Genomic DNA, 22,682 nt, shown 5'->3' with positions numbered 1-22,682 from the left:
TCATCCATCAAGATTTTTTTCAGATGGTCCTAACTTGGATAAAAATAGTGGTGCATTTATTAGTATAAGTATAAAATATGGCTCAATCATCTCACACATACCATTCAAGAAATATCAAGTTGCTTTACTCTTTTCCATTTCAAGACCAGAATCAACCAAAAAGGCATGACTGAGATATTCAAACATATAAATTCAAAGCACACAAGAAATCATTACGGTATCTGTTTCAACAATGGCCCTTTTTATTCCAATCTCCAAGCCAGATTCTGCTATCTACCATACTTGGGTATAAAGAACATTCGCCCATAGTGCTTCTTATTATTCACTCAGAATTCTCCAAAGGATCTTCATCAAAATAGCATCATTAATAGAAGAAAAGCTAAATAATAATATAATATCATAAATTATATAGATATAATAAAAGTATTTATAAATAATTAGATACATATATGATGATTAGTTCAGAATATTTATAAATCATCGGTTGAAATTCTGATTGACAAAATGTTTAAAAGAAAGTGTGACTGAAATGTAAGAAAGTACAATTCGATATTGTATAAATGCCTGCAGAATAACAAGACCAAAATCTTTATGATATAGAAATAACTTAACATAAATAATCTTGAAACATAATTTTCTTTTAACATGAACACATTTACACGCTAGAAGAAATAGGAACAAAATAACTCTTTCTCTATTATGTTCTGATTCTATATCCTGGAATATCACATTGGAATTGTCTGATGATGATGTCTTTAAAGATGATTCCTCTGATGATTGCTTTTCATATGAGGAACCTCCAGCTTTAGTAGAAGCTAGGAAATCATGGAAATCGGTGTCCACTTTGGGCATGGAAATTACGGATGCTAAAGCCATGATAAAAGCTCTTACGGCTGAGAACTAAACAAGATTAGACAGGATTAAGAATGAGATCCCAAAAATGCATAATATTAGTAAGTTAGAAGAGTGCTTTATTTAGTAAGTTAACAAGCAAGTCTGTTAGGTAGTTAGTTGCTGATGTCAGCAGTTAGTTAGAGTTGTCAATTAACTTACTGTATTAGAAACTCATAGCCTTCTTGTATATTTATACTTCGTAGTGATAACAAAAAAGATGATGATTCATCATTCTAATCAACTCTCACTTTCAGAGCTTCTCACTCTCACTGTCTCACATGGTGTCACCTACACCTTCTCACCAGTTTACTCTGCAAGAAGATCAGAGTTTCTTCGTCAAGCATTCATCAACGATTGCAAAAAAAAAAATAAATAAAATAAACAAGTTTATATACATTAAATATAGGGTTGCTATGTTTATCTTACTTGGATAAAAATAGTGATCCATTTATTTGTGCAAGTATAAAATATGGCTCAGCCATCTTACACATACCATTCAAGAAATATCAAGTTGCTTTACTCTTTCCATTTCAAGACCTGAATCATACCAGCAACAACATATACCATTACCACCAACACCTGCATTACATGGGAAACTGAAAAAAAAAAACACACACACACACAAGAAATTATTACAATATCTTAATCTGCCCTCTTAAGGTATATGTCAACCAAGAACCAACATATTTTCCACATGAATCAGTCCTCTGCAGCCTTGACAGAATCCAAACAGCCATGTGAGTGACTCGTGTATTTTCTTTTTTCCCTTTTTGGTTACTTACAATAATGTGAGTCATGTTAACAAATATAAGTTACAATTGTTTAGTTTGGCCCGGTCTAATTTGGTCTTTTCAGATCTTATAATGAAAGGTCTAGCCCTGAATAGTGAGCCCAAAATGAGAGAGAAACTGACACTAACAAAAACACCACTTTGTATGTAATGACCCAACAAAAACAACGTCAAAATAATAATAATAATAATTATATAAAGAAGAAAGGCTAAAAACATGAATATTACTCTCGTCAATTCATTAGTGACAAAACAAAAAAAAATGTAATTTTTAGATACAATAAAGTAAATTTATTTAACCAAGTTGGGTTGGTCTAGTGGTTAGCTCACTAGTCCGCTTAAGCAAGTGTCGGGGGTTCGAATCCCGCCTTGTGCATGCAGCAATCCATTGGCCAGCGACAAACCCTTAAATGGAGCTCAGTACCGCGGCAGATTAGTCCTTAGCCTGCCGGGTTGGAGGATACCGTGGAAAACCAAAAAAAAAACAGTAAATTTATTTAAACTAATTTGAATTAGTCTAATAATTAGTTCACTAATGCACTTTAACAAATATCAAAAATTTAAATTCCGCCTTATGTGTCAACAAATCTTTAAATAAAATTTTAATTTACAATAAATTAATTTTTGCCTTACTAAATTAGATAATATCATGAAAAAGAAAGATCAACTTATTTAAATTTATATAAAAAAAATTAGTGACATAGTGACGCATATAATTATTGAACATTCAACTCATACAAACTCACACCGACACATACAAAAAATAATGCAAATGCAACCTATTGAGATAATAGTATATCTAAAATCTAATTTATTATGATTGACTCTAGTGTAAGTGTAAAATTGTTAGAAATAATTAGTATGACCATAATTTAATTAATTATATGTCAAATAATTTGTTATTATTATTATATCAAAAGATTAATATAATAAGGTCTTTGATTAAATTCAGATATTTATCATTGTGATAGTGATCATAATATTAAGAGATAAATCATTTATAATTTAATCTAAATTGTTCTTGATCATACGATTATTAAAAAGGACATTAATAATGTAAAAAAATCAATATATATATATATATATAATGATATTCATTAGATGAAGATTAATAGATTTCATTTATTAAATTATATATATAGATGGTACATATAAAGATATGATCATTGAACTGATTCATTCTGAAAATTTCTAATGGTTATAATTACTGCATATTTGTCAATAGGATATTCTCAAGATGAATATGATACTAAAGTTTCTTTGACCTGCGACTATTATAATAATTAACAATGTATTTATTATATTTTGATTCCAGGCACCTAATACCCTAGGGTGCTAGTTAAATAGATATTGAGTAAGATTTAAATATTTATAGAATTAATAATTAGTCAATAAGAGATCCGTCAACTCTCGGTAAAGAGTTTGAGCTCTATAATTATAATGGTTGAAATGAATAAAACATTGGTCAAGAAAATTAAATGAACAAAAAAATGAGTTTTTAGGTCATTCACATTCATTATAATAATAGTAACAAGTTAAAGTTTGACAATCAAATTATACTCTAAGGTTTAACCAAGAGTTAGAAAAATGAACGAATTATACTTTATTTTTCTCGGGTTCTTAGTAAAAATATATTACTTCATAATTTCGAGTCGTTAAGGAGTGTTGCTAGATGTCAATCTTGATTAGTAAATTTAGTATGACTAATTTACTATCCGCTTAGTGTTGTTGAACCTATGAGGTTACACACTAACGAGTTTTCTAATCTTTGCTATAGAATTATTTAATTATTATTTTGATTTGATCAAATAAATGATTATATTAATTTAAATAGAATATTATTATATTTTTTGCTAGCACCAAGAATATAATAATAATATGATAATTGAGAATATTAAATAAGAATTAAGAATAATTATTTATTCTATATTTGAATTCTAAATTTGGATGAGATCCTAACCGAATGTTTTAAATTGAATTGTGATGTTTCAACTTCATGATAATAAAATCAAATACAAATTTGATTAAAATCATAACAAAAAATAATTATTTAATCATAATTTAACTGCATCACATTCTTAAATATTAAAAACGACATGAATTAATCATATTTATTTACAAATTTTTGAAAAACAAAAATGAAAATTAAAACATAAAAAGCCAAAATTTTGATACCACACAAGGATAATTATGTGTTTACAACACGCACTGAAAGAAAAAAAAATAATTCTTTAGTAGTGGTATCAGAGCTGACTTTTTATGTTTTGATTTTTATTCTTGTTTTCTAAAAATTTGTGAATTAATATGAGTAAATTCAAGTATTTAATATTTAAGTATGTGATGCAGTTATTTTTATTGAGATGATTTTTTAATAAATTAATAGTTAATTTATTTTAATTTTAATTATTTAATTGTGATTAAATTATCATTCTTTTAATTTAATACCTATATTATATTTAAATATTTAATTTATTTATTTATTAAATTTTATTGTGACTTTGATCACGTTAAAAGGAATAAAATACAAAAATAATTTTTTGTTTGTTATATATATATATATATATATATATATTGAGAATGGCAAATTTGATTTGATAATTTTATAAAGCTAAACGTTAGCCTAATAAAAATTAAATTTTGATTTGATTAATGTGTTTCGAATACTATAATTTTAAAAATTATTTTTATAATATTCTTGATTATAAAGAGCAGTCTCACAATCAAAAAAATTATTTTTAAGATAATAATAAGTATATATATTTGATGTATTAAAAATTTAATTTTATATTTGATGTATAACATTTGATGCATGAGTATTCATATCAGCAGTTAATTAGAGTTGTTAATTAACTTACTGTGTTAGAAACTCATAGTCTTCTTGTATATATATACTCAGTGGCGGAGTTTGAAATAAAATTGGGGGACAGGTAGAAAATAATTGTCAATATATTTTTGATATGGACCCCATTTAAGATAAGCTCGTCTAATCCCATATCTCTGATTTGAGTGATATTGCCAAATTTGAAGCCTTTTTCTAGGGTCTCGTTTCAAAAAATTAAGGTCAAACTAATCAGATGCAACTCTTTAAATTTTGAAGGTTGTATCTCACTTTTTTCGTGATTCATTAAAATAAAAGAACTATTTATAGGTGTTGATATTGTAAAAGTTATATGTTCTCCTTTTTAAACATTAACCTTCCTCTTAAAAAAAATGCATTAATTCTTTGATTTTTCATGATTATTTTATATAAAAATTTGAATATATATCCTGTAAAATATGTACAAAAGAAGTTAGAAAGACAAATATTAAAATTTATAATATTTATTGAATTTTTTTATCAATTTATACAAATACGATAGTATCAATATTTATTGAATATTCTAATATTTTTTATCATATAAAAAATTAAATTAAATAAACAGTCAAATATAAAATAATATTAAATTATATAAATAAAAAGGACCTAATTTTTTATATTTGAATTCAAAGGTAGAGAAAGTGTTGCTTATTGAGTAGATAGTTGCGAAATGCGAATACACTCAATTCAGTCTAAATAATCCAACATGTTTTGAATGTTTAAAACTAAAAATTATTATGCAATAAAAGCAAGACATGAAGATTGAACTATGGTATTTTAAATTATAGTAAAATATTTGAGCCAACATAACTATTTTTTATTTTTTGAAAAAATATTACTAATTTTTTTAATAAAAGTATAGTCCACAATTTACCATAGTCAAACAACCAGGCACACCACACCTGCCAAGTATACTGACACCGAAAAAACAAGTGGTGAAAGTCCTCAACATCCTCTTTACATAAAGACACACACTATCATGATAATCAATAATGCCTAACCTATATAATCTCTCCTTAGTATTGACTCTACCAATTAATACAAACCAGAAAAATAACTCAATTCATGGAGGTACTAAACCTCTCTAAATGGAACTAATGAAACTATAACTCTTAATGTCTTCTGGAAGTGTTTCTGCCTGCAAAACCTGCACAAAGAAGTTAGTAGAATAAATACCTAATTTATCAAATTTTCACACCAATCGGTCCTCTCTCTTAGTTGTTAACATGACTAATTGTAGAACTTCCTGAAGTTGATTAACTAGTTCCAGCTCTCATTGGAATAACTCCCTTCTCCATTAAAAATTTCAAATTCATTCTAACCCTTCCCAAAATCTACAGTCTCCTACAATAGATTCATTCTTATTTGAAATCGAAAAAAGTCTTGAAAAAATGTCCTTCAACACACTAGATAATAATTAATTGTCCGGCCTCCCAATATTGGACTCATTTACCATTATCCACCTTCAAAAATAACCCCCAAATCATTTTCTCTTTCCCCTCTTATTTTTTAATCTATAAATGACAAATATCCTTTCAAAATCCTCCTCTAACAAGTATAAATTGATGACACAGCAAGACATTAGATTTAGATTATTAAGTCATTATTACATCTTATATAACTACAAGAAAAAAGGCCTATGGCCAACCTTTTTTCTTCCCACGCTTGAAAAGCATGGCCAAAAATGGTCAATGACCACGCTTTTATGAGAGTGGCGATAGATTAGAGATTTGGCCACTTTTTTTCTTGCTATGCTTAAAAAGCGTGGCGAAAAGAGTCTACGGCCACACTTTTATGAGGGTGATAATTGATTCGAGATTTGGCCATACTTTTTTTTGCCATGCTAAGAGAAACAGACACACTTTTAAAACGTGTCGATAGAATTTTGTTATAGTGACATTTTAAAAGCGTGGCCATTTCCTACAACTCTTTTGACACGCTTCCAAGGTGCGGCCAAAAGATTTTTAAAAATTTTAAAAAAGTTATAATTAGTGAATTATATTACACACCCTCTTCGATACTCTATCTCTCTCCTTCGAACCCTAAAACTCTTCCAACCCTTTGTATTCACCCTAAAGAAAAAGGCCCTTCCAAGGAACATCGCCGGAGAACATCGCTGGCACTCCCTGTTCCGGCACACTAACCTTACCCCTTTTTAATTCACAAACCCTAACCTAACACCCACCACACTCCCCCTCCCTTTCCCCTCACAACAGCGCCGCAGCCTCACTCCCCCTGTTCCCCTCTCCAGCGCACACAACACAATACACACACGCACCACCTCACCCACGTGGAAGAGGAGAGCTCGAGGAAGGAGACGCTGCCTTGCTGCCAGCTCCGTCGAAGACCATCCCGCCGCCGCTGTCGAGTCAAACCCGAGAGAGAGAGTGTGTGTGCGACGATGAGAAAGGAGAAGCCGTCACCAAACGCGTCGCCGCCGCTAGAGGAGCTTCACTCATCGCCGTCGCCGAGGAGGGGAAAGAGGAGCTGCTTCCGTCGCGCCAGTCACCGTCGTGCTTCCTGGTTGCCGATGACGGAGCCATGAGAACCGTTGCCGTCGCGGAGGAGGGGGACGCGTGAGAGGGAGCCGTCAGTGTGGTCGCCGTCGCAACTGTTGAGTAAATCTTCGTGCTTTTTCAGTAAATCTTCGATCATCATTTCATCATTTATTTTGAATATTACAATGAATATGTGCTTTTAATTGTTATTACTCTTTTCCAATTGATTTTAGGAAATCGAAGTTTTACAGATTTGACAAGGAACGGAACTGGTGGAAGGAGAGAACCACAAGTACCGTCAAGTTCCCGAAGAACAAGGTTACTAACAAGGTTTGGCTTCTCATCTAAACAAAATTCATTTGTGCTTCTTTGTTTATGTTGTTTATTCTCTGATTCATTTGTGCTTCCCTAGTTCTCTGATTCTTCAGTTCGTAAGTAGTTAGAGAAGTTTAAATGATAATTGTTTGAGCCTCATATAATAATGTTGCGTGGTTCTTTTGCTGTCATTATAGTAGTTAAATCTAAGAAGGTTAATTGGTTCATTTGTGCAACTAAGTTTTGTTCTTTTTTTTTGTGTTTATGCAGCACAAAATCATTGCTGAGTGTGGTTCTTTAGCTGTAAGCACTCCATATCATTGAAAAAGGTAATTCATGGAGCTTCAAAAGCTTGAGGATTGCATGAACCAGAAATCCATTGATTCGATGGTACCTATATATATAACTCTCTTATTAATGCTTTTACTTTGTTTAATTTTCTTCAGCACCGCTTGGTTCATCTGCATTTGACCTAGTGAGTTCACTTGCATGAACTAATTGAAATCTCAAAGTTGAGTTGCTTGATTTGTAGTACTAAGTTTGATGAGAAGAAAAATGAGTTGATACTTATTTAATTTTTATCATTTTATTTATTTAACACCATGTTTAATTTTTATTTGATTATTATTATTATTCATAGTACAAGGTTTTCCATTGGAGTAGCTTGTAATCCTTCTTGGCCTGCTGACCGTCTCGTGATCCAAGTCCTAGATGATTCTACGAAACCCGTGGTTAAGGTGCATATGTTTTAATTGTGCAGTGAGCGATTAAGAAGTGGAATTAATTAATTTGTTTTGTTTGTGTTGATTTGTAGCAAATGGTGGAAATGGAATGTCAGAGATGGGCGAGCAAAGGGATAAACATAACGTACCAAATAAGAGAGAACAGAACGGGGTACAAAGTGGGTGCATTAAACACAATTTGATCATCTGGACACAAGCATCCTGCACAGGCACACACTTGCTCTCACACTCATGCACTCATGGGAAGAATTTCTATCAGTTTGTGCTCAATAACACTGCTATTTTCAATTATAATTGTAGTTATACTCAACATGCTTTATTGTTGTTGTTTACTTCTTGTTAGCGAGATAAATTTTACCATGAAAGCACTATCAGAAACTTACTAATCAGTTTTGCTCCTTTGTCCATGATATGCATTTCATGACAATTTTCATTTATAAGGTTATATAACCTATGGCCATATCATAGTTGCTTGTTATTTTCCTATGCAATTTGACCATAACCTAATTAGTCCTGGTAGCAAATTGAGTTCAAAGTTGGACTTCATGCTGAGTTCTGTGTTAAAGTGGAATCTGATTAGCATCACTTCAAAGGAAAAGAACAGAATACAAGGCACTCTTTTTTTATGGATTTAAGCATCCATCACTCTAACATATGTTGTCAGTTTGTCACATTAAAATATTGGTCTTCTATTTTATGCTGTTTGTTATTCCCTTTAAGGTATTTACAGACATATTTTAGTTTGTAAATCCACTTCACATTGCATATGCATCATTTTGGCCGTTTCAATAATTAGCTTGACTTATTTACAAGCAACTTTTAGTATTATTATTATTGAATGGTAACCTTTCCATGGCTTGAAGTGTCGCTTACAACTGTTCTACTGTATCTACGGAGTAATTATTTATTTTATCCACCATCACCTAACCCCACTCCCTAACTATAATTAAATCGCACTACTACTACTACATCTATAACTTAATTATTATCAAATTCAATGCTGTGTAACGTATTGATGCCTTTCTTGTTTGGATTGCAACTTTGGGAGTGATTCTATTTTTGTCTCTAAGGACATTTAGAAGTTCAAGCAATTCTACATTTGGGAATTTTATGATCTGATGGAGATGAAAAGATCTTTTGTTTTGCAATTTTTTATATTTGTTTGTCATAGGTTACTTTGTTGAGCTGCATTGGCTTTTGATATGATGCTACTGATTGAAGTTTTACTTTACCTTACACCACGTATAAGTATAACAAAGAGAAGGTGAGCATGTCAATGTACTATTCCAGTTTTGCCTTAACGTGCATTCTCAGTTCCTGGACTTAAGAAGTTGTTAGGGACGTATTAACTGAAACAATCTTATGAAATTTTACTAACAGAAAGTTTAAAATGGGTCTACTAATTTTCATTGAATGTTATGTGCTGTCTGAATTTATGTTTTATTGTTGAAAATCTGGTGACCATTATTATATCTAGCTTTGTGAAACTTGCTGGTTTTAAATTGTAATTCCTTTATAGGTTTAAGTATAATGCAGCAGTTGGATATTTCTGGTGACCAGTTTTTCCTGGGACGGGAGAATTACATTTCAAAATTAATGAGAAATATATGCATGATTTCTTTAGTGATTTATTTATGAGTTGAATTATGTGCTTGATTTATGCTTACTGATTTTAGATTATGTTTGTTGTCTTAATTCTTATGATCTGCCGCATTGATTTCTGGTTGCCACATGTGATCATGGTGTTTTAGATTGAAATATTACTTGGGAGTTGGGAAGACTGCAAACTTTGATGAGCTGATGGCTACTGCGGCTACCGAAGGTGGCGAAAATGGAGACGTCGAAGAAAACAATGCATGAGGGTTATGGAAATTACTCGTGAATCGGGTGACGACATTTTGTACTATTTAAAGAGTTTCATTTTTGTTGTTAGTTGGTAGAGGACAAGCATAGAATTCATTATATATAATGTGACTTGCAATTTTAAACTCTTAAATTCCTTCGGTTCTTTTATCCATATAAAGAGTGCCCTAGTGTTTTCTTTCTCGGTGGGACTAATATATGGAGATGATGCATTGGCCATTTGATTATTTATATGCTATTATGCTCAGGTTGAGAAGCTTGTTGAGAAATCAGAGTTTTAAACTCGAAATTTATTTTGTATTTGAATATTAATGTATAGAACAATTAGAGCAAAAATGGTCACTAATTATTGTTTGATTTGTCTTGTAATAAAAATTGTATACTATATTTATAAATTCGGTAATAAAAAAGGACTGAAAATTTATATTGTGCAGCGATGAAAGGAAATTTAGAAAATGATTTTTTTTTAATTTGATAGCCGTATCTCTCACTATCGCCACGCTTTCAAAGTGTTGTCATATATCGCTCTGCTGGCACGGTTCAAAAGCGTGACCATGCTTTATCTCCCACATACGGCCACGCTTTTAAGCATGGCAATATGTAAACAGCGTGGCAAAAAAAAGGGTAGCGATAGGTCACAAAAAACGTAGCGATAGAGCAACTGCCACGCTAACAGTTGTGACCCTTTTAAAAGTGTGGCGATAATTCAAAAAACATGATAAAGTTATCGCCACGCTTTAAAAGCATGACAAAAAAGGTATTTTCTTATAGTATGCATACATACGGATGAAGGGCAACAACTTTTTTGGCGCATGAGATTTTCCGTATTCAAAAATTTTTTTCTGTAGAAGGGACAATATATATATATATATATATATTAAGTAAATCTCAAATAATTAATTTGATATATAAAAATAGTAAATAATACAATATGATTAAAAATTTTATTTATAATTATTTTTTCTGCTTTTTTACTTTATTAAAATATTAAATAATTATTTTAATATTATTATTTATACAAGACCAACTATTCGCAGAAGCTTTTCTAAAACAAACAGAGACTGTATGTTTGAATCTCATTTAGTCGTAAGTAAAAAATATCTTTTTAATTTTATTATATTTAGCAAATTTTTTTAAATAAGAATAAAAGTACTAAAAAATAATTTTTTTTAAAATAAATTCTCATCTTTTTCCAATATTTTTTAGTTAAAAAAGATGTTTTAATATAATAAATAAATTAAAAAGTATTTTTATAATGTATTAAAATATAATTAATAAATAAATAAAATATTTTTATATAAAATATCTAAATATTAAATTATTTTTATCTTTTATATTTAAAAAAAAATCGTCTTAAAAAAACTCTTTTGTAGCTCACCCTTATTTATTTGGATATTTTTTGGGAGAGCACAGCCCAAAATATTAGTAAGGGAATAGCATAGATTTATTCTTAATATCTTCATAATCTCCCTTATGATTCTTTATTTGGAGTTGTTCACCGAACCATCAATTATATATTTCCTTTATTGGAACCTTAGTTTCAATACTATTATACCTAAACCGACGTGTGATACATATGATGGCGCACTTACTAATAATCTACCGAATCTAATTAAAATTAGGGGAGTGTTAGATAGACTATCTTGAATAACAGGAATAATGGGTCCAAAAAATTAGCCCAATTACACTAATAAGTAATAACTCAGTTTACCCTTTTCGGCATCCATAGTTATCAAAATCGAATCGGTGATCGAACCGGTCAAGCTACTGGGTTATTGGGTTACTGGTTCAATCGGTGGATTACTGGTCGAACCGGTTAACCCGGTCACTAGTCAAGCTACTAGGTCACTGGATCATTACTCCCGTACAGTTGTTTTCATGTGAAGTTGAAATTTAAGAATTGTTAGATGATTTGACAAGTTTGACTAAATTATCATTTAACGATTTTCAATTATCAACTTCATATGAAGACAAATGTATGTGAGTCTTTACCTATTATTATATACTATAAATATTTGTTGAAAAAATAATATTAATAAATATTGTATAATCATGAAAAAATAAATAAATTGTGATTAATAAAATTTTTTTATTTATCTTTTTAATTTGTATTAAATATAAAATTATAGTTAAATAAAATATAAATGATTTAAAAATGAGTGACATTAAAATTAAAATAAATTGAATATAAGTAAACTAAAACATCCTATATGTATTATAATTAGTACTTATATTAATTAGAAGTGTTGCAACCTGGTGGTTTTGCTAGCCTTCTTAGTACCTTTAGATAAGGGGTTCAAACCCCAGCCATTACATTTTGGATTTTTCCAAAATCAAAGCATGACACTTGGCAACGCAGGAGCATATGGAGCCCGGTGGAGTTGTGGAACGTTGGTTCGCGGTAGGTTCTCCTTCAATTCGATCGAACGGTTCGGTTGGACCGATGCCCACCAGATTTGACCGGTTTAGTACCGATTTGACCGGTTCATTCCGGTTCTCTACCTTAAGCGGTTAGAAGTTTAGACCGGACCGATATTAAGTCCGGTTCACCGGTTTTTTGGCCAAACTGACCGGTCCGGTCCAATTTTGCTAACTATGCCCGCACCTCTCCTCACCCAACTCCTAATTTTAATCATCCTAATTACTAACATTATAATCATTCCACCAACTCCTCCCTTTTTGACATAGCAGGAAAAACCTTTTCCCTACCCCCTAATTGAAATGGCGTTCAAAAAGAAGACCCCCTCACAACCGGCAGTCCGCCTGTCCTGGTTGCGATCGTCCAGCCTGACGTTCACCGCAGCAACCATCTTCCGGAGCGACTCCATTGTGTAGATGAGCAGCGGCAGTCGTAGCCCCCCGTCCCTATCGCGTGGACCTCGCCCAGCTGCAACCCGTGTCGTCTTCTAACGGCCAGCTCCCGAGCTTGAAGTCCCGGCCTGTTTGCGGCGCCTGTGGTCTTCCGGCGACAAACCAGGGCAACCGTCGTGTCTGCATGTTTGCCCACATTGAAGGTAACTCCACGACTAGCTCTTCCTTGACGGATTAGATGTTCATATCATTTTTACTTAAAGTATGATTTGTTTATGCAATTTAAAAGGGATGGTTACTTCACATATTGAAATTTTTACGAAGAATGTGAAATTGTTTGAGACTTAGGACCTAATTTCTGGCTTCTGTTAAGTAATCAAATTTTTGGGTAACATGTGAAAACTCATTCAGGTTTACTGTAGAGTATGTTTGATTTTTTATAAATATTGTTTAAGTTGTTTGATATGTTTACTTTCGGAATAATTTGCAAGTCGAATTCTAAAGTTACAAAACCTTCCTGTATATAAAGTTTGTGGGGTTATTTGATACATTTTAAATCACAGTTAATAGTGTAATAAACATTTTCTACACATGATTACTATCTTATTTTGTTACTTGGTTGACCATGGATGGTCAGTTTTGAATAAGGGCAGGACAAATTTAGATAACTATATTTATAGTTAGTTTCTAAAGAATTCGTTAACATCTAATATCTAATATCACATATACATGTATTTTTTCTATACCGTAAACCAATTGTTTGTGTATTCAATTGGATTCAAAAAACATTCTTTAAAACCTTTCAAAAGACTTAAAAAAAGAAAGAGTTGCCTGATGAGATGATCATTCTGAATACCGAATTAATTAATATTAATCCATGATAAAATAAATGTTAATTGTTTAATTTTTCGGGTTCAAAATAGATTTCAATAAAATGTCAAAGGGAATTTTTTAAATTTTATTTTAGTTATGAAATCAGTTTGAGTTGATTATTAATATTTCACCAGTCCTAATTTTATGTATTTGTATTTCATTTGAGTTAATTTGAAATGATATCTGTTACGGATGTTTGGATTTGTAAGATACTTTCATGCAATTCTGAGACAGACTTTTGTGTTGAAGTAACTATGGAAGACAAGTTATGATGGAGGAAAAAATTTTGGGTCTATGGTTCTAGAATTCGATAGGCAATTATTTGCTTGTGTTCTTCTAATGTTACAAAACCTGCCGATATATAAAGCTTTTGAACTGGTTTGGGGTTATTTGATACCTTTTTAATAATAGTTAATAGTGTAATATACATTTTTTATACATGATTACTATATTATTTTGTTTCTTGGTTGACCATGGATGTTCTATTTTGAATAAGATATATTAAGATCAGATGATCAGAATACAAAATTAATTAACATTAATCCATGATAAAGTAAATGTTAGTTATTTAATTTCTTGTGTTCGGAATATATTTCAAGAACTCCGCCTATGTTACACTTGCGGTACATAGCCGGTCCCAAGATCGGATAAAGGAGGAGGGTTGTGTTAGGTTTTCGGCAACCAACATAAAAATATAGCCGAACCCCCATGACATGAATCAAAGACATTATTGCGTTAAAGCTAGGTCGTTGCCCGGAAGCAACGCGTCGTATGGCTCGAGTACGGTGTCAAAGCAAGAGCCGCTGCATCGGTGCCCCGATGTATGTTAAATGAGCAAGGATTCTCGCGTTTTCGTGAACGACGAGGGTAAAAGCTAGTTCACAAGTAAAAGGTAAAGGTCGAAACGACAGAAGGTTGAGATTTGGGACATGGAACATAGGCACTCTAACAGGTCCATGGAGGTGGTAGACACCATGACAAGGAGGAGATTAACATTATGTGCCTACAAGAAACGAAATGGGTTGGTGCAAAGGCTAGGGAGTTGGATACTTCTGGTTTCAAACTTTGGTATACAGGAAAGGTGAAGAATAGGAATGGGGTTGGAATAATTGTGGATAAGCAGTGGAAGAGGGACGTAGTGGATGTCAAGAGGGTGGGAGATCGGATCATCTCTATCAAACTTGTGGTGGAGAAGTGACTGGATGGATATTCACGGAGGCCATGGTTTCGGGGTGATCAATGCCGAGGGTAAAACTATTTTGGACTTTTCTTCAACATTTGATCTTCTCATCGCAAATACATGTTTTAAAAAGAGAGACGAACATCTTATAACCTATAAGAGTGGCATGACAAGCTCTCAAATCGACTTCTTCTTATTGAGGAGAGTTGGCCGGAAATTTTGCATTAACTATAAAATTATTCCGGGAGAGAGTTTGACAACACAACATAGGGTGCTCGTCATGGATTTTTGCGTTGAGCAAAAGTTGAGGAAAAGACATTATATGAAGAACCCAAGGACGAGGTGGTGGCGGATGAAAGGTGAGGAACAAAGAAACTTCCTAAGACGGGTAGGAGAAGAGGTAAAGTGGGATGGGAACGGAAGCGCGGAAGAGATGTGGAGGGAGATGGCAGAAGTTATTAGAAGAACAGTAAAAGAAAGTTTTGGTGAATCTAAAGGAATAGGACCAAGAGACAAGGAGTCCTAGTGGTGGAATGCGAGTATACAAGAAAAGATAAAGATAAAAAGGGAATGCTTTAAAGAGTGGTCTTTATGCCACAATGCAGATAATTGGGAAAAATATAAGGCGGCTAAGAAAGAGACAAAAGTGGCTGTAAGTGAAGCAAAAACAAGAGCATATGAGGGTATCTACCAGTCTTTGGGTACAAAAGAATGAGAAAAAGGTATATATAGAATCACAAAGAGTCGGGAAAGAAGAACGAGAGATTTGGATCAGGTTAAGTTCATAAAGGATAAGGATGGAGAGGTGTTGGCTCAAGAGGAGAAGATTAATGAAAGGTGGAAGAGTTACTTCTACGAGTTATTTAATGAGGGACAGAAGACTCTTCCGAGCCTTGGTCGATTATGCACAAGGGAAGAAGATCAAAACTTTGACTACTATCAAAGGATTCGAGACTTCAAGGTAAAAGAAGTTTTAAAGCAGATGAAAAATGACAGGACAGTAGGACCTGATAATATCCCGATTGAGGTTTGAAAATGTCTTGGAGAAAAAGGCATCAACTGGTTAACCAAGCTTTTTAATGAGATTTTAAGGTCAAAGAAGATGCCTGATGAGTGGAGAAAGAGCACATTGGTACCTATCTACAAGAATAAAGGGGATATACAAAGTTGCGGAAACTATAGAGGGATTAAGCTTATGAGTCATACTATGAAGTTATGGGAAAGGGTGATAGAACGGAGGTTGAGAAAAGAGACACAAGTAACAGAGAATCAATTTGGATTTATGCCAGGAAGATCTACCACTGAAGCGATATACCTATTAAGAAGGATGATGGAGAGGTATCGTAGTAGTAAAAGGGACCTACATATGGTATTTATTGATTTGGAAAAAGCGTATGATAGGGTACCAAGGGAGGTCTTATGGAAGGTTTTAGAAAGAGGAGAGTAAGGATCGATATATTCGGGCAATTAAAGACATGTATGATGGGGCCACAACTAGTGTGAAGACTCAAGGTGGTGTGACGGAAGAATTATTGGTATAGGATTACACCAGGGATCATCTTTAAGCCCATACCTTTTCACATTAGTCCTGGAAGTACTCACAGAGCACATCCAAGAGCATGTGCCATGGTGCATGCTTTTTGCCGATGATATCGTCCTTATGGGAGAGTCAAGGGAAGACCTAAATAAGAAGTTGGAGTTATGGAGAGAAGCTTTAGAAGTGTATGGTCTGCGCATAAGCCATAGCAAGACGGAATATATGGAATGTAAGTTCAGTTTGAGAAGGGAAAACCCCAATATAGAGGTGAAGATTGGAGAAAACATCCTAGAAAAAGTTAAAAATTTTAAGTATCTTGGGTGCATCATACAGGATAATGGAGAGATTGAACAGGATGTAAATCATAGGATCCAAGCAGGTTGGTCAAAATGGCGGAGTGCATCTGGTTTTATATGCGACAAAAAAGTGCCTTTAAAACTTAAAGGTAAATTCTATCGCACCGCTATAAGACCGGCTATGCTGTATGGTACGGAGTGTTGGGCGGCTAAAGGGGAGCACGAACATAAGCTGAGTGTGGCAGAGATGAAGATGTTGAGATGGATGAGTGGTCATACGCGATTGGATAAAATAAGGAATGAAGATATAAGGAGAGAGTTGGAGTAGCACCCATTGTGAAAAAGATGGTTGAATCGCGTCTCAGGTGGTTTGGACATGTGAGAAGAAGACCGATAGAACATCCAGTCAGGAGGGTGGATGAGATGGAAGATGGACAAAGGGCGAAAGGCAGAGGAAGACCTAAGAAGACTATCCATGAGGTGGTCAAACGAGATCTACATGTAAACGGTCTCTCTGTAGACATGATACATGACACAGCACAATGGCGTCGTTTGATTCATGTAGCCGACCCCACTTAGTGGGACAAGACTTTGTTGTTGTTGTTGTTTGTTGTTCGGAATATATTTCAAGAAAATGACAAAGGGCCATTTTTAATTTTATTTTAGGTATGAAATCGGTTTGAGTTGATTAACAATATTTCAACGGTCTTAATTTTTATGTATTTGTATTTCATTTGAGTTAATTTGCAATGATATTTGTTAGGGTTATTTGGTTTTGTAAGACACTTTGATGCAATTCTGAGACGGACTTTTGTGTTGAAGTAACTCGTGACGTATTAATTCGGTTCTGAATTTTATGGAAGACTAATTATAATGGCAAAAAAATTTTGTGTATACAGATATGCTTCGGGCAATGAGAATGGAGATTATGGAGGATATTATCATGAGAGCACACAATGGATCAATTGAATATGTGCGAATTTTGTTGGACTAAAATGAAAAACGTGTATGCCACAACTGTCCAAAAAACAAGAAAAAGGAGGTTAAATCACCTTTCACAGCACCAGGCACTAGGACATTGATGAACCTGTGAGGAAGAGCCGGAATCAGAGAAAGCAATAGATGTACCTAGAGCCTGTTTGGGAAGTAACGGAAGCTACTTTTTTTTTTACTTTTAAATTATGAAATGTCACAATAAAAAAACTCAAAAACAACAATAAAATATACATTGACACACATTTCATATTTATTTTTTATTTTCAACTACCATATCATGCACAATAAAACAACAAATACTAACTATACAATAATTTTTTTTTTTGCATTGCCATCAAAATTATTGTGAATTAGAATTTTAATATCCATTCTCTTGTGTAAAAAAAAATTGTATTTTTTGAGTTATTTATCCCAACACTACAACTTTAAAATAAGTACTTTTATAACTAAAAATCAATACAAAATAACTTATTTATAAGTTACTATTAATAAAAGTCCTTCTACTTTAAACTCTTTTTCCAAAAGAGTTTATTTAAGTTGTTAACCCAAATTGGACCTTAGTCTTAAGACCACAAATACCTTTTTCACATTGTTTATGTATTTTTGTTATGGAATTTTGTTACAATATAAAGGATAAATTTCCATGGTGAATAACATTTTTAGTTCTCTAACTACTTTGATTTTGTTTCAATATATTAGCGAAGCGTAAAAGCTATTAGTTAAGAATAACCATCTGGGTACGACTAAAAATAATCATTCGCTATCCTATTGAATCGAATATCCATATTAAAATACTTGCAACTGATCACACACACTACACCCATACGGCCATACTATTTCGAATAACCATTTTGGTACCAATAGAAATAAACATCTGCTAGTCTATTGAATCGAACATCCAAATTAAAATACTTGTAACTAATCACATACAATACACTATGACTATTCAAAATAACCATCTGGGTAACAAAAGAAATAACCATTCGCTTTCCTATTAAATCAAACATCCAGTTTAGAATACTTTTAACGAATCACACACACTACACCCAAACTATTCAAAATAACCATCTGGGTAACAATGGAAATAAACATCCGTTATCATATTAAATCGAATATCCAGTTCAATATAATTGTAACTAATTATACACACCACACCAAGGCCATTACAAAATAACCATCTGGGTACCAATAGAAATAACTATCCGCTACGCTATTGAATCGAAACCAACTTTCTTTGCATATGTTGCATAAACATCCTAAGCCAGCTTCAAATGCTCAAATCGCATTCCAACTATTGATATTTCGTCTTCGGCAAGGCAACTATGATCCGGTAACTGCGAATCAATTCAAAACAGACATAATTCGATGAACATAAAGATTAATGATCGATTCAAATATGCGGTTCACAAAAAAACAGCAATATACTAGAGAACAAACCTTATCAACAAGATCTGTGTCATCACTTCCAATAATATCCGTACATTCTATTACCTATAATCAAACATACACAAACAAACAAACAAATTAGATACCATACTATTAAACAAGTTTCAACTAAAAAAATTTTATTAATACTTTTTCTAAAAATATCATTAAAAATTTATTACTATACATAATTTACAAGAAATAATAACAATGAAAAGTGTACCCATAAAAAATCTCACCTAATTAGTTAGGCTTATATTAAGTATTTATATAGAGCATGCATGGATCTGCCACAACTGAATCGCACCTGCACAACCTAAAGCCAAGTCCATTTCTATGCTTTGAAAAGTCAAAAAGCTCATTATTTCTTCGTGGATGTGAATGATACACTCCCATTCTCCATTTTCGTTTCTTCAATTCCTTCCTTGTCAATCCTCTCTTATTTTTTCTTCTTCTTATTTGTTTATTAATTAATTTATTTTTCTTATAGTAGTAATCAGTGTTGTATATATTGTGGACTTGCTAATTGAAATTTTGGGACCTTTGAGTACTATATTGTATGTTATGCACAACTGTACATATATTTTCTAGCAATATTATATAGCGTGAAAAAATAAAAAAGAATGCAAAAACAAAAAACACATTTAGTGAGCATCCAAAATAAAAAGCATCTCCACTTAGAGCATATATTTCCATCTATGAAGTGAGTTGTGACCAAATTTGTTTGTGCATGCATGGCATGGAAGCATAAGGATGGGAATTTAAAATAATCTAATGACAACTATGTAAAATGTTTAAAACATACATGAATAGGTAGTTTCATTCAATCCACTTAACTAAACATGATATACACTTCTTAAATTACACTAATCAAATGACCAAATTTAAAATTTTAAACCAATTTGGTGTTTAAACAAAACTAATAATCAAGTGCCTTGTCAAAACTCAATCTAAACATCATTAAAAATAGCATAACATTACACAATTTTGAACTATAATGCCTAAAGATAACAAAACTTAAGACAAATGCTGGCCAAACATAAGAATGAAACAAAAAGTTTTACTCAGGCATTTCATCGAGCATATGATGTGCACAATATGTAAATAGGGATTTTAAACTCAATTTAAGCAGCAATCAATCCAGAAAAATCAGTCATCAAATATTTTAAAATTCGAAAAGTATCAATCCATTAATCTAGGCCTAATCTAAACACTAAAAGTAGAATTAAAAATTAGTTAAAATAAATAAACGAAAGAACACGGATAAGAAGAAGCATGGAACCTGCATTGGTGAAAGGGAAAGAATGAAAAAAGAGGGGTAGCAGACGCGATGTTGCAGCGGCACAAAACTCAGCCGCTGTTGGGTTGCACTGGGGTTTCTCCCCGGAGTTGGGCTTTGCACAAAGAAGAAGGGTAGCGTACAGGGGATTGAGGAGAAATGGAGAAAGAGGAAAGAAAAAGAGGAGAGGGAAGAGAGAGAGCGTAGGCGACGGTGGTCGCCAGTGGTGATGGCGGTAGTGTCGGACGGAGGGTTGAGGCTGGATTGAGAGTACGGAAGAGAAAAGGGTCAAGCGAGAAGAAGATAAGATGAGAGGCTAGTTGCATAGTTTCAATTCACCAATGTGAAAACCTATTTTTTAAATTTGAAATATGATTATTATTAGAATTTAATTAATCAAACTATTAATTACATTTAGGATTAATTTACTTTTTTAACTCTGTTGTTTACATTGTTTACTAATGTTATTGTTCACCTATACTTTTTTTAAATTAATGTATGTTCCGTTCTCTACGCAATAATACATAAAATTATATAAAATTTTTATTAAAAAATTAAACAATATATATAATAATTATTATAAATATTTTATAATTAAAAATATTAAAAATAATTAATATTTAAATTAATTAAATAATTATTTTATTTATTCGCTTAAATAAATATTAAAAATTTAAATTTAATCATATTATATATCAATCTATTAATTAACAATAAATTTTTAATAAATAAAATATCAATATATAATAAATTAATCCTCAATTTAACCAATTAAAAAATATAATAAAAAATAGTATTTAACAATGATATATTGCATTTATTTTCTTTAGTATAATATTAAAAATAAATTTTGTAAGTGATTAAATTTCTTATATCTCATTCGACTAGTTGAGTTTGAAAATAATAGCCAATGAGTTATAATTTAAATGGCATAATCTCCTCCATATTCATCTAAGAGGTGTAGCTTCAAGTCTTTCTATCTTTGGTTAAAAAAAATAGTGTATTCAACTTTAATCTTTATTTTTTTTACTCGTTTTAATTAAAAATTTTAATTTTTTAGACAAACAAGTAAATAATATTAAGATAATTCTAATTTTTGCTAAAAATAAATATTTAAAGGTAAAAATAAACCACTTAAACATATCTACACAATTACATTTTAAGATTTAACATACAAGTAAATTTAAAATATTTTGACAATGGTTCATATAATAAAAATAATTAATGAGGGCATGTATTATGAATACCCATATATTAGTAATGAATTTACAAAATTTAGTGAGAAGATCGAGCATGTGCCTCCAGCCTCCTCTATGTGTGTTCGTATCTCAGCTTTCATTCCTACATCTTCTGTTCTGTGAGGGGTTAACTAGTCGAACTCTTTATTAGGGAGATGGAAAATTCCTTTGAACGCTGCAAACTGGTTGGTAGTACTGGTAGCTGTAAGGAATTCAATCGCTCAAATTAATCTAAATTCAAGAGGTATAGCGATTAGAGTTAGATGTCATATTTTGAGTGTGTTAAATTCTCTATCTATAATGTTTGGATAGATAAATTTAAAGAGGATCTAGATAAATCTTACGAGATATTCACATAATCCTACACGAATATAAATCAAACTAAACAGACATACTTCGAAAAATGGAATTTTTGGGCCAATTATAGCTTAAGCGAGCCTGAAAATTGGACCATAACAACATTCAATCACTAAATTAAATAATTACATAAATAATAGGGTTCTAATTTCTAACTAAAATCCTAGTATAATTTAACAAATAATATAATATATATAGAGTGTAACATAATGATAGTTGCATAATAATTAAATTGGTGTTAAATTTATGAAAAAAATATAAGAAACCAATTTTTCTATAGTCATCTTCAACTAACTTTTTTTCTTCCTAAAATACCAATATTTTTCTCTTCGTACTTGTCTTCGTCCACATACATATTAAGATATCACTTCAATTTCAAACACATTATTCAGCATGGCTTCTAATAAACTAGGACTAACTTTGAATGTTCTACTTTATTTTAGATATTCATTTTAATAAAATTTTGAGGTTTTTTTATGTTATTTCACATGTTTATTTGAATGTCAATCTCAATTAAAGGTAAAATAAAAAAACTACTCCGTCACAAGAAATCATTTAATATTTAGTAAGAGGAGTATTAAGAATAGTAAATTTTATAATTAGTAATTATTTATTATTAATATTTTTAATAATATAAAATTATATTTAATTTAATAAAAGTATTAAAAGACAACAAATTTTATAATTTATAATTATTTATTATTAATATTTTTAATATAAAATTATATCT

At 31.6% G+C, this 22,682-nt stretch overlaps 1 long non-coding RNA gene across 4 annotated transcripts; it reads left to right on the top strand.

Annotated features, from left to right (window-relative positions):
* The first annotated feature begins 6,567 nt into the window (after positions 1–6,567).
* On the top strand, positions 6,568–10,293 carry LOC130944329 (uncharacterized). Of its 4 annotated transcripts, none has more exons than XR_009072021.1 (6): positions 6,568–7,154; positions 7,273–7,369; positions 7,625–7,744; positions 7,995–8,091; positions 8,169–9,361; positions 9,849–10,293. It is a non-coding gene; the product is annotated as an uncharacterized LOC130944329 (long non-coding RNA). The 4 variants fall into 4 exon arrangements; XR_009072019.1 differs by having other exon boundaries at positions 6,568–7,159; XR_009072022.1 differs by having other exon boundaries at positions 6,568–7,180; positions 7,291–7,369.
* Positions 10,294–22,682: the final 12,389 nt, after the last annotated feature.

This window comes from Arachis stenosperma, chromosome 8 (assembly GCF_014773155.1).
Source record: "Arachis stenosperma cultivar V10309 chromosome 8, arast.V10309.gnm1.PFL2, whole genome shotgun sequence".
Classification (NCBI taxonomy): domain Eukaryota; kingdom Viridiplantae; phylum Streptophyta; class Magnoliopsida; order Fabales; family Fabaceae; genus Arachis; species Arachis stenosperma.
Note: the sequence above shows the minus strand (reverse complement) of the source record. Positions and strands in the feature narration are given on the sequence as shown.